Genomic DNA, 14,516 nt, shown 5'->3' with positions numbered 1-14,516 from the left:
ATTCTACTCATTTGGCATGCCTCGAATTGAGCTTGTGTTGGCCGCTAATAAACTTGAGAGCCTCATGATCAAAATGAAGATCAAGAGCTCTCACAATAGCGTAAAACTCCTTGTCATAAGTTGAATAATTCTTTCGTCAACTTCTCAATAAAATATGCCAAAGGCTTTTGGCCTTGGACAAGAGCAGTTCCAATGCCAACTCCACTTGCATCACATTCAACTTCAAATACCTTATCAAAATCAAGAAGGGCAAAAACATCGGACTCACAAAGTTTCTATTTGATTACTTCAAAAGCGTTGTGAGCAGTCTTTGTCCACTGGAAAGATTTCTTTGTCATATATTCGGTGATGGGAGCCATGATAGTACTTAAGTTCTTCACAAATGACGATAGAAAGAAGCAAGGCCACGAAAGCTCCTAACATTGGAGATGGACTTTGGAATCAACCATGTCTTCATCGCCTCCACCTTGGATGATTGACAAAGATCTCATCTTTTGAAACCACATACCCAAGGAATACAATGCTTGAAGAGAAGAAGGGGCATTTCTCCATTTAGCATAGAGCTTCTGTTTTCTTAAGACCTTAAAGACTTGTCTTTAGTGAGATATATGCTCCTCCTTGTTCTTGCTATAAACAAGAATGTCGTCAAAATAAACAACAACAAATTGATCAATAAAAGAATGAAGAACCTCATTCATGAGTCTCACGAAGGTGCTGGGAGCATTTGACAAATTGAAAGGCAAAACAAGTCATTCATAGAGGCCTTCTTTAGTTTTGAAAGCCATTTTCCACTCACTACTTTCCTATCATGCGGATCTGATGATAGCCACTCCTCAGATCGATTTTTGAAAACGTAGTCAATCCATGCAATTCATCACGTATATCATCAAGTCTGGGTATGGTGTACCTATACTTGATTGTGATGTTGTTAATGACTCGGCTATTGACACATATCCTGTATGGACCACCCTTTTTTGGCACAAGCAAAGCTGGAACAAAAAAAACCAAGGGCTCATGCTTTCTCGGACATATTCTTTGTCGATAAGTTCATCAACTTGTCTTTGCAACTCCTTTATTTCTTCTAGATTGCATTGATAAGCTACTTTGTTTGGTGGAGGAGCACTAAGATCAAACCGATTTGATGCTCAATGCCTCTTATGGGAAGTAATCCACGTGGCAAATCCTCCAGAAACACATCTTCTCATTCTTTCAACAAGAAATGCATTTTAGGATGAAAGGGTCTCTCTATCTCACTCTTTTTACTCTCGACCGTGAATAAAGCAACCACAATCACAATCTTGTGCTTGCTTATAGCCTTTTTTCAACCCGTGTCTCACTCAAGAAAAAAGTTTTCCTTACTTGTGTTTCTCAACCCAGGTTGATTTTTAAGAATCATAGATGGATTTAAGGATGCAAGAGTAATGCATTTCCGTTCCTTGTGAAATGACTATGTGTTTTTATGCCCATCATGACCATTTTTTCTATCATATTGTCAAGGCCTCCCAATAACAAGTGACATGCATCTATGGGGATGACATCACACATAATTTGATCTTGGTAATATTCTCAATTGAAAACGAGATGAGAGCTTGTTTGGTTACCTTGACATCACTTCCATGACTAACCTGTTGAAGCTTGTACTATTGAGGATTCTTAGACGTTAGAAGCTTCAACTTGTTGATGCGATATTCGTGTAGCTCTCGCTAGCGATAATCATCGTATAGACCTTCTCGTTAATTGTACAACGAGTTTGGAAATTTTTTTCTCTTTACTCATCTACCTCTGAAGAGATTATGATGTGTAATGCTCTCTGAATAACCAATAACTCGCCATCATCATCTTTTTCTATAATCTCCTCTTGCTCTTCAGACTCATAACCATTCTAGTTAGAATCATTCTCAGCCTCTTGAAGTTCCAAATTGATCTTCTCAATTTCTTAAAGAGTCATAACCCTCCGATTAGGATAATTAGCTTGCAAATGCCCATAGCCATGACACTTAAAGCATTTCCTCCTTTCACCATAAGTTTTCTTGTGGACATCTTTGACAAGCTCCCTAGATTTCTCTATGTCTTTTTCCTTCTTCAACGTACTATCTGTCTTGCTTGAGGAAGCACCTTTAAAGTAGATATTCCCTTTGTTGAGGTTCTAGTAGAAAACCTCTCAGTGCTCCTTAATTGTTTCTCAACCTTTTATCGCCAATTTATACACATTTTCAAACGACCAATAAAGTTAAAGTTCAATCAAATCAGTAATTTCCCGATTTATTTCGTAGAGGAATCAAGCGAGGGTTTCATCATGTACTTTTGGAACTTCACACCCCACCATGAGTTGTTCGAACTCTCTAATGTATTCTTCAATGGTCATCCCATGTTGTTTGAGGGAATTCAGCTTGAGAAACAAGTCTTGTTTGTAATTGTCAAGCAACAACTTCTTCTTCATCAGTTTCTTGAGTTTTTCCCAAGACTTGATCTTTCTTTTTCCTTCCGTACTTCATTGATGCTTTAGATTCTCCCAATATAGAAAAGCATATTTCGTCAAATTTAGGACACCAACTTTACATTTCTTCTCATCCAAGTATGACTTGAAGTAAAAAACTCGTTCGATTGCATGCAACCAATCGACAAAGTCATCGAGATTAAGATTTGCTTCAAACTTTGGTGCCTCGACTTTGGTTTTACGATCATTCTCCTTGTGTTTCCCTCTTCTCCTCCGGAATAAGAATTCTGAATCACTAGAGTTGCTTCTAGTACAATCGGATTCGTCACCAGAGCTTTGCAAGAATATAAATCCTCAAGTCGATGCCGATTATCAAGACGTCTTGCTGGTCCTCCTTGTCTCGGCGGATCGTCTAGGCAATTGATGACTCGCTCCATTTGTCTTTAGAGATTCACTAAGGCATGATCTCACCTTTCGTTGTGTGATTCTTCCAAAGTCATGTCTCTTGGTATTTGATTAGCCATTTTGCCTTTCTTTTTCATTTTTTGAATAAGAGTATGAAATGGAGTAAGAGATGAGCTCAGATACCAACTTGATGCGTGCGTAGGATGAGTGATTTCGGAAATAGGGATTTGATGGGCTAGGTGTGTGGACCGTTGTGTTAAGTGATAGTGGAAAACATGTAAAAGGCGAAGAATACGGAAGGTTCACCACCAAAGCGTAAGGCACAAGCCACCAACCAAGGATAAAGAGCAGAGATAATGGCAGGTCACCCCTAAGGCATAAAGGATTGCTCCACCAGCCAAGGATAAAGAACTATTTGATTCACCACCAAGAAACTTAGATAAAGAAACGGATAAATATTCACTAACATAGAACAATTCTCATATATTCATCAACTCTTTGTGTTACAAATGAATTATAACTGTTTCATTCATCACCAAGGAAATTAAATAAAGAATTAGAAAAACGTATAGAAATTCTCATATATTCATCAACTCTTGCATTACAAATGAAAACTCTCCTCAATTTATAGAGGGACTAAGATATAGAGAAATAGACAAACAATTAAAAAAAAACATGAGAACTAGAACGCAATTAAAGTCCTAAGAACTAGAAAATGCATTAATGACATGGAGACTTGAAATGATGACTTTTCAGCCTTGTGATTCATCTTCCAAAATTCATCCACCAGTCATGCCAGAAAACAACCATATTAGGAGATCAACAAATATCCAAGGAAATTGCTCTGAATAACCTCCCATTGATATGTTGCTTATTAACTTTAAAACCGGCAACTATTTTGGCGAATCAGTAATTAAATACTTGATCGTCAAAGGAAGAACCAAGAACTTCTTAATCGATAACCTAGTCGATAGTTTTCACTTCGACGTCTTCAACTTGAACCTATCGAAATAAGTTATGACCAAAATCTGGTTTGGCTTAAATGACAACATCAATGTGAGAATCGCACTCCTCATGTTGAGGAGAGCACTCTCCAAGCCTATGAGCAAAACCTTTCTGGGCTTGTGTCCTTCGCATCTGACGGCCGACTCACATGACCTTTACGTAGTTAGAAGCTAGAGATGAGAGCTTTGCAATGAGCCCAATATTGCTAGTGTAAATTGCAAAATCATGGACTAAGGTTTTGACTCATATCGAAGCCACGTGCTCAGGTTTATGAACCGGACGTTGTTTTTACAACTTAACACTTTAAAAAATCTTTATTCCATGACTTACAGATTTCAAATGTTTTTTCAATTCCAGGACCTCTAATTATTGTTTTGGGCACCGAGATCTTTTTGGGTATCGAAAAGTTTGAGCTAAAATTCACTGGCATTAACTTCTTCATCCGATATTTGATTGACCCCATTTTTGTTCCGTTGGAATGCTTGAGATTCCTAACTTCGTAATGTGCAATTGAAATCTAGAAATTGCAAAGTTTCCAACACTGCGAAGGGCGGGCAACCGGTCTTGAAGGGTAAATAAATTGGCGGCAATAGGGTGTTAAAACAATCATTTGGACAAGTACAACCCATTTTTTTTATGTTTAAGAAGTGTTTCGAGCCTTATATATCATCTGTCAATATTTGGTCAATCCTAGACCAAATTTAAAGATGTCTTAAAATTGAGGTGTGAACAACTATGTTATTCGATTGTTAATATTTTGCCATGATGGGTTTTGGTCGCCAACATTTTAGCAGATAAAGAAAGGGCTCTCCCAACCTTTTATTTGTTTGGACTCCGGGTAGCGATCTTCTTGTAGTGATATAGGAAGGGCAAAAAATGAATATCTTCGGTTACAAAAATAATTAAAAGGGTAAATCTTCAGCTCTTGGTAAAATGTGCACATTCCCCAACTCCGGTGGAAATTGTAAGAGTTTCGCAAACATGAATTTGACGCATTCGATCTTCCATATGACTAAAACAAAAACCTAGGAATCCAAAGGCAACCCCTTCATGTTGATTCCATTTTGACATATTCCAACCTAAACAAACACAAAAAGGTTGCTACACCGTTGGGTATGACTGTATTACACTCGAGTAACGACAATTTGAAGAGTATCCATCCAGCCAAGAGTGGAAAGCACAAGGACCAGATACCAAAAGATGCTGTGGCCCCTTTTGGTTTACATTATATGATGACGTAGTCTTTAGGGGACCCAAGTGCAATTGCCGACTTGCATTGAATGGGACATTATACGTCTCATTTGCATGTTCTCTTCTGTGTTGTTTCATGATGACGAAGCAATTGACTTAGATAGGTAAACTCTATACTAATGAAATATCTCTGCGAAAGGAACACCGCAATTGCTATAATTTTCGTACGGCACTCCCTCTAGTGTCATTACTTTTCAATCAATTACTTGAGTGTTATACCTTTTTAAAAAACTTTACCATAAATGTCATAATTTTTAATGCCAGTTGGATTTCCTGCAAGGAAAACTGCAGACGTCACTTAAGTAAGTGCTATACAAAAATTATGGCACCTTAATGTCATTTTCACAAATATCTTATTAACTACATATAACCACATAAGACTCCTAAGAGTCTTTGAAGCTTTTAGGATGATTATGCTGTGAATTCCTTACCATCGGATTGTTTATTGTTTTACTTTCACCTCCCAAAAGCAACACACGTGGTCTAAAAGATATATGCTCCCTTTATTAGCAACGACAATAAGATACTCGTCAAATGATTTCAACATAAATAAAAAACTTAGGATATACCTCACCCGAAAATATTATCCTCCCAGACCAAGCCTCACCATTACATTATTTGTTGCCCTATATAACTTGACTGTGTCTGGATCCATTTCTCTTGCAAAGACTCAACCAGAGTCGCCGAAACCAAGTAGATAAATCTTTGGCTTCCATATATGTGGTTAAGGACTAGAATTCATATTGTGGTTTTCTTCTCGTTCTTTCTCTCCATTTTAACACTAACTAATCTCAACATGCTCACGTTATGTATTACTGAATACAGTAATTTTTTAGTTTTTCGTTCCTAAATTTGATGGCGTAAAATGTAGTAAGATCAGTTTGGTGAGTGTAGAGAAGAAGAAGATAAGATAGTGATAATGTGGAAGCTAAAGTTGTCTCATGTTGTCGTTGTCTCATATCGGTTGTGGATGGGGCTGGTGGTCAGTTTATAAATGTGAGGGAAAGTCTCACTCTTTGAGCTAGCTTTTGGGGTGAGAGAGATCTAAGACCACTCAACACTGGTATCAGAGTTCAGGTTGCAAATAAGTCTAGACCCAACAGTCACACGGGAGATACATTTTGCTGCTACTCCAATCTAAGGCTTGATGTGTGAGGGGGGGATTGTTAGGGTTATCCCAGTTGTGTGAGAGGTCGGTGCTCAGTTTATAAATGTTAAGGAAAGTCTCACACTTTGAATTAGCTTTTGAGGTAAGAAAGGCCCAAGACTATCCAAGACCACCCAACACTTATTGTTGAGATACTCCGTGAGTTATGTTAGAAAAGCCCCACATTGGAGAATTTGTGTGGTCTGGAGCAGTTAATATATCATAGTTAGCCCATAACTCATTGGTTTAAGCTTTTAAGTGAAAATGGGTCCAACTAGATATGTTGACGAGCTCAGACTTGGGGTCCCTCTTGGAGATTTCTCTAGGTGAAGGTTCTAGGCTTCTATTGTGCACTCACAACAAATGGTATCATATCTCAAGAAAGAAATCTCAGGATTGTCTCTTGTTGCGAGTAGAAATTGTCTTCACGGTTGGTCTGATGAGAAGAGACCGTGGACAGTTGATGATAATTGCTGTGCATAGTTGCGGGTGCATATGGAAATTCAAGTTGAGATAAGTTGATGCAGAAGGGTACTTAATTAAGGGAGAGCATACCAATAGTTGACCCATAACTCATTGGCTTAAATTTTTGAGTGAAAGTAGGTCAAATTGAATATGTTGAAAGGTTTAGACTTGGTCTCCCTCTTAGCGATTTCCTCGGGTAAAGGTATGTTTTTGCTGCATGCTCCCTACATCTCGAGGTAATGAGGCATGGGTCATGAGTGTGAACAGTCACATCGGAAGGCAATATTAGGAGTTCGACCCAAACCCGAGAGCGTTCGAGGAAAAGCTCTAGAAAATGATCTATAAGGGCTTGTATGGCTTGACATGTCTAACAACACTGTCATGAGTGGATATGTCGAGTTGTCCAACTAGTCACAAATTACATGCAAAAAGAGCCCCGAGAAACAGGTTAAGAGAAATAAACCAACATAAACGACAGAGTTTCCGAAAGAGCGCAAAACTGTGGTTCTGAACTCCGAATAGCGATCCTCTCTCTCTCTCTCTCTCTCTCTCTCTCTCTCTCTCTCTCTCTCTCTCTCTCTCTCTCTCTCTCTCTCTCTCATCTGAAGAAGGTTTCGATTTGGGTAGAGCATTATTCGAAACGTCGGTGAGTGTTCGATTCTGTAGATTGTCTTGTACATCTCGTAGCACAATCATAGCTTGGCCACGATTCACACCACACAGGCTCCATATCGAGCTGCAAGTGAATGCTTAAACTTTCAAATAAAAGTGGATCTGATACGATACGGCTCCATCCTCAGCTGACTACAAAATGCTCTACCCAAACAGCATGGATTACGGAAGCCGGCGGGTCGATTTCTTCCATTTAACTCGTTCGAGTGACTTGGGTGACCCAAACAAGTGGAAACACAATTTCTGGTGGGGGGCACGTGAAGGTAGGTAGGGCAAAGAGGCATGACCCTATCAAAGGGAGTTAGCGAAACAAAGAGGGTAAAAGATTTTCAACGTTGGCACACGCGGTCTACCCCCAAAAAGAATAATGCATCCAAGGGATTTTCCCCAACTTGCAAGTTCCCCGACAAAAATAGAAATTGGACCAAAATAGAAAAAGAAAGGCCAAATAGAATAATAGAGTTCAATCTTATTCGACCCCCTATGGAAGCCAGATGCTTGTGCACTAACAAATCATTTCCCTCGCTTCACCGCCAACCCCTTCCCTCGTTTAAGCTCCTCCTTTCGGGAGGTCACGAAAGCACGCACTCTCACCTCTGCAGTTCTCGACACTTTCCAGGTACACAACAACTGAGAGAATCCTGTTCCTTTCTCTTATAAGCTCCATAATCTCTCTCGCTCTCTCTCTTTCTCATAGTCCATAGCTGGTTAATCATGACTAATTTGCATGGACGATTTCATGCTCCTTCTGTGATCCACCAATCACTAGATCAAAAGAAAACAAAGAGAAGTAAAAAGATGGGGCCGTTGCTGTTTGCCTCGAAGGTTGTAGTGAATTGTGTATTCTTATGTGCGAGCTTTGTGTGCAAGGGTTTGGCAGATAAATATACAGGAGAGAGAGAATGTGGAAGCTGAAGATAGCGAAAGGCAGGCCGTGGCTGACCAGCGTGAACAACCACGTTGGGCGGCAGCACTGGGAGTTCGACCCCGACGCCGGGACACCAGAGGTGAGGGCGGAGGTCGAGAGGGTTTGAGATGAGTTCATGAGGAATCGGTTCCGGTTCAAGCAAAGTGTTGATCTCCCGATGAGGATGCAGGCATGCATGAACTAAACTCTCTCTCTCTCTCTCTCTCTCTCTCTCTCTCTCTCTCTCTCTCTCTCTATAAAGCTTATGGCAAACTGTATAAACTTTGTAGGACAATGTCGATTGCTCTTAAAATATTAACTGTTTGATCCCAGCATGATTTAATATTTATATATTTAAACACTTTTCATGGCTTTAAAGGAGGTAAATAGAGGCGTGAACAACATTTAAAGCTTTCACGCTGAAATTTTCACCTATAGCATTATCTAGACAAAAGTATGGTCTGCCATGATGACTGAGAAGAATGCTAGAGGAGCATTGCTCCCAACAACCCATTTGCTCTTCCTTGTTCAATTGATTAATTCTTTGGAATTAAATATATTCTATCTTCCACGACCGAAAAAAAAAAGAAATTTCTATAGGGAGTCGGTTTTTATATGTGCCATTGAATTCTAGAGAATCATTACTTATTGTTTTCAAAAACCTAATAAATTCAATTGGATCTTCTCTTTTCATTACACGTATATAATTTTTAATTTTGCTAAATAAATTCATTTTAATAACAAATGGGAATTTTCCTTGCATGACTACCTTTGTTTTATGTAGATGGTGAATCCCATACAAACCCTACCTATATACACCTGAGCATGACAAGGACAAACACCACACCAAAAGCGTCATGGAGCTAATAGATGAATTTGCACGTCATTTCGACATTCATTTCGTGGACACTTTTCTCTTAGGCAGCGAAGACCCAACATCGAGGTGCCAAACTTCTCGTTGACATCTTGAAATATTGACAAGTGAAAATTTAACTCCTTTCATGCGAAAAGTAAACGATTGACGTCATACCCAGATATTCTTTCCCGTCTTCCAACAAGATTTATCAAGCCTAGTGACCTATCCAACCTTCACTAGAGTAATCTTTTGTGAAGACTATACACTACATACGACTCTCATGAATTATGAGTACTAACATCTGTGGATTAGTCTTTTCTCACATAATTGTTGACAAGTCAGTTTGAGGCTGTGTCTTCCTCAACTCTATGTAAGCGTCGTAGTTGGACACATGCGACACATCAATGAGCAAAAATCAAGTAGGCAACACTTTATGTAACCATAATGACAATTTACAATCAAAATAGAAACTTAAGGTGTATTTGTTTCACGGAAAATAAATAATTTTAAAACAATTTTTCAAAAAAAATCACTTGGATTACTTATAAAAACGACTGAATAGGGTAATACGCTGCTGACCATATCATTATAATACTGAAACAATCAGCCAATAAAGCAAAAGTATTGTAGGATTAATTTTATTTTCAAGCTCTGATAAATCTCATGCTAATTTTCGATGTGATGAACCGATGATCGTTTTGTTTTGAATTTAAAAATTTAATCATTTTTCTCCTAGAAGTTTTGTGAAAGAAAAAGTTAAAAAAGAAAGCCAAAAAAAAAAAAAAAAACTCCTTACGTCAATGTTTATGTATTTTAGAATCTTCCAAATATTCGGCATGAAACAAAATCCTCATTACCTCCTTTTCACGCCACAACATATTAAAATTGAAGGAGAACCCACAAAGATATTGCTCAAATTTATAATACGAAATGTCCAAAAAATATAAGGAAAAAATCAAAATTGCATCACGGGTCGTACATGGCCTTGAATTTATGATTTTGCAAACTTCAATGGTTTGACGTGAGTTTCGATTTTGATTTCGTTGTTATGGTATGCAGTTTTCGTGACCTCTAATACGTGGCAAACGAAGGCCTCCACTTTGACCATTTTCACATAGCGCGTGTCGCATGTATTGGCAACAAATGTATTTTATGCATTAACTATACCACTTAATAATGACACGTTATCGGTGATCCGACAAATACACAAGCATTTTTCCAGGAAAAATTGAAGAAACCCTCCTGACTTTTCACCTCAATTTTAGTTCCAATTCTCTAACTTGCATGTTGAGTTTTAAGTACTTGACACCAATTTACGCCTCGTGTCATTTAACATGATGGCTTTAATTAGATCATGGTCCAGAGTTTCAGACATACTTCTGCACCACAGATTTACATGAGCTTTGATGAAGAAACTTCAATGCTTGAAAATATGCAGCTCACAAAGGAGAACCCAAGCGGGCCGATTCCGCTGCCGTTGAAGGTGGAGGCGGCTGAAGATGTGACGGAGGAAGCCGTGACCACCACGCTGAGGAGGGCCATCAGCTTCTACTCATCCATTCAGGCCCACGATGGCCCCTGGCCTGCAGAGAATGCTGGGCCCTTGTTCTTCTTTCCTGCCATGGTAAGCCCCCGCTTCTCTAGGTCCGACGTCAAGCAGAATCCTAGACCCGCTTACCAATTTTTTTCTCTTAGGTCCAACGTTAAATAGTATGGGTGAGCAAGATGGACCGCCCAAACCGGACCGGACCGGACTGACCGGTTTGGTCCGGTTCTCGGGAATATCGGTCCGATTCCTAGTTCCTAAAAGTGGAACCGGTTTCCGGACTGTCCGGTTCCCGGTTCTAGGGTGGGAATCGGACCGGATCGACTGGACTGGATCAATAAATAAATATATTTCTAATTTTTTCATATATATATTTATTTACTTTTTAAAATTTTTGAAAAAAATAGAAAAGCCTAATCTAATTTTCCCAATTCCCACTTACCTTTACCAATAAGTAATTGGTCAAATTGGAATCAGACCAGTCCGATGATCCGGCCCAGTCCACGGTCCCAAGACTAGCCGGTCCGGTCCCTGGTCCTAGAAACTAGGAACCGGTCCTTCCGGTCCGGTTCCCGATTCTTGAGTTGGACCGGACCAGACTGGGAACCGCTCACCCCTATTAAATAGATAACAAGGCCCACTAAAGATCTTTGCATGACGAGGAAGCGCGGTTAGATTAACCTCCAACGTATCAAATTCCCTTGTAATCTCGTAGAGCTAATTACAGCATGAGCCGAAACCCAATTGGATGGTCGAATTACAGAATTATTTGCACTAACGAGTTGAACTCCGAACAACTAAGATGCACCCTTTCGGGTCCTAACGATTTCATTAAGATGGTCTTCCTAATTCTGACGTTATTCTGGTCGATGATATGAACTATGTACAGAGAACACACGTTGCAGGTCTTTGCACTGCACATTACGGGAGCAATGAATGCGATATTTTCGCCGGAGCACAAGAAGGAAATCAAACGTTTCATATACGACCACCAGGTGCACTTTGCTCGTTCATGCAAGATTACATCATTTTTCATTTGATGCAAATACTTTCAAAAGATGATGACGATGTATTTGTACTTAAAAGAACGAAGATGGAGGTTGGGGATTTCATATAGAAGGGCATAGCACCATGTTTGGCTCTGTACTGAGCTACATTGCACAGAGATTGGTTGGAGAAGGGCCTGAAGATGGCGAGGATGGACCGATGGCTAGAGGAAGGAAATGGATTCTTGATCATGGTGGTCTTGTGGGGACTCCATCTTGGGGAAAATTTTGGCTCACGGTATACGAATATATATGTCTGTTTTTTTCATTGGCACAAACTTAAATTCAACTTGTTAATTTAGGATTTGAATACATACGAACATGAGACTGTTAGAGAAAGAAAAGGTCCTCTAAATGTTTTGCTTATCATATGATTCTAATTAAGTAGGAGAAACTGACATGATATCAAGTTCCATCGACCCTACTGAAAACGGGAAAAAATGTTCTATTTAAACAACAACGCATTAAGCAAGTTTTGTGACCGACTCGAGAATTATGTTAAGATTCTAAAATTTACAAAATTGTTGCAGGTACTAGGTGTTTATGAATGGGCAGGGTGCAATCCATTGCCCCCAGAATTTTGGCTTCTTCCAAGAAAATTTCCCATTCATCCTGGTATGCTTAAGTTGATATCTTTTCCATAGCTTGGATCAAAGGTTGGATATGATTTTGGTGAATCGATATGTTAACTAATGATCGATTTCAGGTAACATGATGTGCTATTGTTGTCTGGTTTACATGCCCATGTCATACTTGTACGGGAGGAGGTTCATCGGTCCCATCACCGGATTGATTTTATCTTTGAGACGAGCTCCACACTGAGCCCTATAATGAAATAAATTGGAAACAAAGCAAGGAATATTGTTGCAAAGGTTTGGCTTGTGTATCCTGTTTTCTTTTCTTTAGAGTCTTGACTGACATGTTGCTTAATGATCCAATTATGATCTCTGTTAATGTGATAAATCTAGAATTTAAATTCAGAAATTGTCTCGATTTATAAATGATTTAAAACGAACCCTAATCCTGGAAAAAGCTATGGATATTTTGAAGGCCATACAGATGTGACTTCTCTCCAAAATGCAACAACTCTTCTGCTGGTAGAAAGGAAGTTTTTTTTTTTAATCTAATGTTCAAGGCATGAGATAAAATTGAAATATGTTTGGTGAACTAGGGAACACTTGTTGACATGTATGAAAATGATTTGAAATGCTCTAGTTAAGTTAATGAATATGTGAAGCTTAACCAAGTACTGATCTTCAGGAGGATTTATACTGCCCTCATCCTCATCCTTTAGTACAAGATATGCTATGGGGATTCCTCCACCACGTCGCGGAGCCAGCTTTGAAGCGCTGGCCGTTTTCCATGATAAGAAAGAAGGCTCTGAAAGTGGCGATCAAGCACGTGCAATACGAGGACGAGAACAGCAGATACCTGACCATTGGATGTGTGGCAAAGGTTTGAAAAAGAACACAATAAGTAGCTTTCGTTAAGATGGTAACAAAGCGTGTCAAAGACCGAACAATCTTAACGCGTGAATGTGAAATATTTGTAGGTTTTATGTTTGATTGCTTGTTGGGTGGAAGACCCGAATTCAGAAGCCTACAAACGTCATCTTGTCAGGATTCCAGACTACTATTGGATAGCTGAAGATCTACTTAAAATGCAGGTGACGATTTCATATCTTGACCCATATATCTTTGAAATGGTGTAGCTCTCAATAACTGAAGCATCAAAGAGAATCATCACTTTGTAATCCCAATTGGCATAGGGTGGCAATTAATTTAACCAAAATTAGCATTTGTGTTATCAAATTATCTAAGCAAAAAAGTTAATTTCGGTTTTATGCGGCTTTCCCCATCCAAGCAATCATGTCAAGTAACCTAACAGAAGAGTATGCAACTACATTAAGGAAAGCGCATGAGTTTGTGAAAGCTTCGCAGGTAATGTCTACTCGATTTTAACGAGGTTGGTCACTAAATGTAGTTCATGCATTCAATCGAAACATGCTCTTTTGACGGTCCGAGATAATTGTTCGAAACAAACGCGGAAAAACAAATACAGAACACAAGGATTTACGTAGTTCGATCACAAGGTGATCTACGTCCACAGGCGAGGTAAAACAAGATTCCATTATAATCAAAGAGAGTACAGTTTTCAAAAGTCGGAAAAACAACTTAACAAAACCTCACGGCTCACAAATCTCTCCCAAAACGAAAATCTCTCTTAATCAATGAAAAAACCTAGCCGCAGTATAAATAGGGCTCCCAAAAAAATTTCCCCGGGGGCTACGCTCCCGAACCCCCCGAAACATTTGTTCGCTTGTTCTAACTTGGGCGGACCACCATAGAGATTTGTTCGCTTGCTCCGGGTTGGTCCTATTGGCCCAACCCTCCGCGTCACGAACTAAATCTTAATTTTTTCTCCACCTTTGGGTCGCACAAAAAATATGTCGGGTTAAGTAATGAATTGGACCGAGTACATAAAATTCAAGACATATTTAACAATAACCTTATGGTGACTTCGAAGCAATGTACAGACACATATCTTAAGGATCATGGACATTTGCTATGCAAGACCATGGTTGGCAAGTTTCTGATTGTACAGCAGAAGGGCTAAAGGTAATTAAATCAGTCATATGCTTTTGATGGGGTCTTGGTAGCTTCTTTTAAAGTGTAATCATATTTTTAACATGCGATGATGTCATGGCTTTCACAGACAGCGCTTCTGTTCTCACAAATGTCTCCGGACCTGGTGGGCGAGAAGATTGAAACAGAGCAAT

The 14,516-nt window shown here is 39.2% G+C and overlaps 1 pseudogene; it reads left to right on the top strand.

The window, feature by feature from the left end:
* Nucleotides 1-10,479: 10,479 nt before the first annotated feature.
* On the top strand, nucleotides 10,480-12,802 carry LOC115686942 (lupeol synthase-like; annotated as a pseudogene).
* The last annotated feature ends 1,714 nt before the right edge of the window (nucleotides 12,803-14,516 follow it).

Source organism: Syzygium oleosum, unplaced genomic scaffold (genome assembly GCF_021117445.2).
Source record: "Syzygium oleosum isolate NSW1041296 unplaced genomic scaffold, Sole_v2.1 Sole_v2.16, whole genome shotgun sequence".
NCBI lineage: Eukaryota > Viridiplantae > Streptophyta > Magnoliopsida > Myrtales > Myrtaceae > Syzygium > Syzygium oleosum.
This window is presented reverse-complemented; position numbering and strand designations above follow the sequence as displayed.